This window comes from Nanorana parkeri, unplaced genomic scaffold (assembly GCF_000935625.1).
Source record: "Nanorana parkeri isolate BGI_ZX_2015 unplaced genomic scaffold, ASM93562v1 scaffold2951, whole genome shotgun sequence".
In the NCBI taxonomy this organism is placed as follows: Eukaryota; Metazoa; Chordata; class Amphibia; order Anura; family Dicroglossidae; genus Nanorana; species Nanorana parkeri.
Window position 1 is genome coordinate 22,890 of NW_017309219.1, and position 4,125 is coordinate 27,014.

General features: G+C 55.9%; 1 protein-coding gene across 1 annotated transcript in view; it reads left to right on the forward strand.

The window, feature by feature from the left end:
• The first annotated feature begins 178 nt into the window (after positions 1 to 178).
• EPHA2 (EPH receptor A2) overlaps positions 179 to 4,125 on the forward strand; it is a 42,958-nt gene continuing 39,011 nt past the window's right edge. Inside the window, exon 1 of the mRNA XM_018574418.1 lies at positions 179 to 208. The gene's annotated coding sequence lies outside the window, so the exon portion shown is untranslated. The remainder of the gene's footprint in view (positions 209 to 4,125) is intronic.

A 4,125-nucleotide genomic window follows, 5' to 3' on the forward strand; every position in this document is an offset into this window, starting at 1 on the left:
CGGAGCACGGCCCCTTTAAGAGCAGCTCTGTGGGCGGGGCCTGCCCGGGCATGAATGAGTCGCACAAAGTCCAGCTGGAGACACAAACTCCGAGAAGTCGGAGCGGAGGGGAGCCCGGAGCACAGCATGGCACCCCCCAGGAGACTCATCCTCATCCTCATCCTCGGCTTCATCAGCAATGCCCTCCTGTCCCTGCAGACCAAAGAAGGTGAGTCGCAGGCCGCTCTGAGGAGGCTGTGGCCCCCGGGGGACACCTTTTTGGATTTATTTGTAGGACCTGGTTGGTCGGCGTGACAGTTTTGGGTCTCCGCAGGAATCTGTCTCTTGGATCTGATTGATACTTTTATAGCCCCCCCCCCCGGTTTGTGGGGCCCCTCTGGAACCCAGGGATCAGAGTGTAGAAAGTGGATCCGGGGCCCCTGTGCTGGGTGAGCTGGAGATGACAGTGTACAGCAAAGCTGTGGCCCTTGGGAGGGCCCCTACGTTTCTTCCACCTGTTGATCACAGTATAGCTGTGGCCCCCCGTGCTGGCTGAGCTGGGGATCACAGTGCACAGCAAAGCTGTGGCCCTTGGGGGGGCTCCTATGGTCCATGATCTGGGGACCACAGTGAAGCTGTGGCCCCTGTTCTAGCTGAGCTAGGGATCAGAGAGTCTACGGCAGAGCTGTGGCCCCTATGTTCCCTGACCCTGGGGGATCACAATCAAGCTGTGGCCCCAGTGCTGGCAGAGCTGGGGATCAGAGAGTGTATAGCAGAGCTGTGGTCCCTATGTTTCCTGACCTGGTGATCTGGGAGAAGCTGTGGGCCCTTGTGGATATTTGTAGGGCCAGTTCTGAGGTCTGGGTCGTTCGGTGTGTGTTTTGGGTTGTCCAGGAATTTTGCTGTTGGATCTTCTTGATATTGTTCTGGGGCCCCTCTGGCAGCTTACACCCCTGATCATCGTGTGCAAAGTGGAGCTGTGGCCCCTGGGGGCCCCTTGTGCTGGCTGACCCCGAGGATCAGGAATAGATATTGGGTTGGTTGTTCTGACGGTGTTGTGTCAGTTAATGAAAGTGACTGTTTAGAACCGGATACTGTTCTGGGGCCCCTAGCTCGTGAGGGCCCCTGTTTTGTTTTTGTGGCACATGTGATTTGGATTCCGTATGCCACATGGGAACCAGCAGACAGGTCCTTGCTACCAGCTCACCTAGGGGCCCCACATTCTGTCAGGGGGGGCCCCCCACGGCCTCCATCATTATAGTACAGAGGTAGTATAATGACCGGTTTGCAAGCCAAGGGGCCCCCTGACAGCACGCGTGGCCCCTGGGTGAGCTGGTGCAGGGTGTGAGGACCTGTCTGCTGGTTCCCATGGGCAGCGGAAGGGTTAATCCTCGCCTCATTTAACCCTTTCCTGCTTTTCCGTGTGACTCACCGAGCCAAACCCAACCGCCCCATCCTAATCCCTCACTCCGTGGGCCGAGCATGTGGCTGCACTTCCCAGGGGTGCAAAACACCCAGCCGGAGTCTGGGGCGCACAGCCTGTGCTCTACAGGTGGCGCAGCTCTGTGCCCGGGGGGCCCTTGTTAGGACCGTGCCAACTACAAGGCCGACGCCTGATCTTTGCTGCCTGGGCTGTTCATCTTACGGTTTTCTATCCCTGTGGCCCTGGCAGACGCCTGGCTCGGGGTGGGGGGCCCCTGCGTTGGGTTTTGTTCCATGGGAAAAAGTCGTCCCTTCCGGTGCTGCCCTCGTATCACACAATGGACTATTATGTCAGACGTCGGGGTGCGGCCGAGCGACGTCTGATTCACGCTGAGGAATGTTGCTCGGGTGACGTAGCGCTCCTCGCCCGCTCATAAAGGTGTAAATGGAACCTTTGTCCTTCTCTATAAAATATAAATATCTCCCCGAAATGTAAATATCCTTCCTGACGGAAATTCCCGAATCTCATAAAAAAAAATAAAAATTCTCACGGTGCCCCGCGGTCTTTACCGCGGCGTCTCCTATCGGGGGTGGGACAAATGAACGCTTCCCCTTTAAAATGGCGCAACCCCCCTCACCCCCGGCGCTGTATACATAACCGATAATCATACGCGGGCCGGGCCGCGTGAAAGTGCGCGGGTTCCAGATAACGGGGCGATCTCTCGCTCGCCAAATACCTTCGTGTCGTTTCTTTGGCGTAACATGAAAGTCGGCTTTTTTATTTGCGCGATATCGCAAAACGCCGCCGAACTCTGTGTGAAAATTGGGGGCTTGAAATGAGAAATTCCAAAAATGTTCAAATTTATCAATTTTTTTTTTCTAAAGTTGGACATTGAGGGGGTGAAAGTGGCGCCATTTGGGTCCTAGTGCCGCCCTCTGCTGTCTAGTATTGCCATTGGGGTCCAGTGCCGCCATTGGGTCCTAGTGCCGCCCTTTGCGGTCTAGTATTGCCATTGGGCTCCAGTGCCCCCATTGGGTCCTAGTGCCGCCCTTTGCTGTGTAGTATTGCCATTGGGGTCCTAGTGCCGCCCTTTGCTGTCTAGTATTGCCATTGGGCTCCAGTGCCGCCATTGGGTCCTAGTGCCGCCCTTTGCTGTCTAGTATTGCCATTGGGCTCCAGTGCCGCCAGTGGGTCCTAGTGCCGCCCTTTGCTGTCTAGTATTGCCATTGGGCTCCAGTGCCGCCATTGGGTCCTAGTGCCGCCCTTTGCTGTCTAGTATTGCCATTGGGCTCCAGTGCCGCCAGTGGGTCCTAGTGCCGCCCTTTGCTGTCTAGTATTGCCATTGGGCTCCAGTGCCGCCAGTGGGTCCTAGTGCCGCCCTTTGCTGTCTAGTATTGCCATTGGGCTCCAGTGCCGCCAGTGGGTCCTAGTGCCGCCCTTTGCTGTCTAGTATTGCCATTGGGCTCCAGTGCCGCCAGTGGGTCCTAGTGCCGCCCTTTGCTGTCTAGTATTGCCATTGGGCTCCAGTGCCGCCAGTGGGTCCTAGTGCCGCCCTTTGCTGTCTAGTATTGCCATTGGGCTCCAGTGCCGCCAGTGGGTCCTAGTGCCGCCCTTTGCTGTCTAGTATTGCCATTTGGGTCCTAGTGCCGCCCTTTGCTGTCTAGTATTGCCATTTGGGTCCTAGTGCCGCCCTTTGCTGTCTAGTATTGCCATTTGGGTCCTAGTGCCGCCCTTTGCTGTCTAGTATTGCCATTTGGGTCCTAGTGCCGCCCTTTGCTGTCTAGTATTGCCATTTGGGTCCTAGTGCCGCCCTTTGCTGTCTAGTATTGCCATTTGGGTCCTAGTGCCGCCCTTTGCTGTCTAGTATTGCCATTTGGGTCCTAGTGCCGCCCTTTGCTGTCTAGTATTGCCATTTGGGTCCTAGTGCCGCCCTTTGCTGTCTAGTATTGCCATTTGGGTCCTAGTGCCGCCCTTTGCTGTCTAGTATTGCCATTTGGGTCCTAGTGCCGCCCTTTGCTGTCTAGTATTGCCATTTGGGTCCTAGTGCCGCCCTTTGCTGTCTAGTATTGCCATTTGGGTCCTAGTGCCGCCCTTTGCTGTCTAGTATTGCCATTTGGGTCCTAGTGCCGCCCTTTGCTGTCTAGTATTGCCATTTGGGTCCTAGTGCCGCCCTGTGCTGTCTAGTATTGCCATTTGGGTCCTAGTGCCGCCATTTGCAGTCTAGTATTGCCTTTTAGGCTCCAGTGCCGCCATTTGGGTCCTACTGCCGCCCTTTGCGGTCTAGTATTGCCATTGGGCTCCAGTGCCCCCATTGGGTCCTAGTGCCGCCCTTTGCTGTGTAGTATTGCCATTGGGGTCCTAGTGCCGCCCTTTGCTGTCTAGTATTGCCATTGGGGTCCAGTGCCGCCTTTTAGGCTCCAGTGCCGCCATTTGGATCCTAGTGCTGCTATTTTAGGGTCCTAGTGCCGCCATTCGGGCTTAATGTTGTAATTTGGGCTTAGTGCCGTGCCCATTACCGTACCACCCAGTTGTCAATGGCCCCCAGTGATCCCACGGGCTGCGTGGTTCATATCTACTGGCTATCTGTCCCGCCATCATAGGGGATGATGGGTTTAGTTGTTTTATTGTCCCGGCCGCTCCTCCTCCTCCTCTTTCATGCCACAGGCCCTCATCTCTCCCATTCATTCACTAAAGAGCTGCTTTGACATTCCTGATGGCCTCAT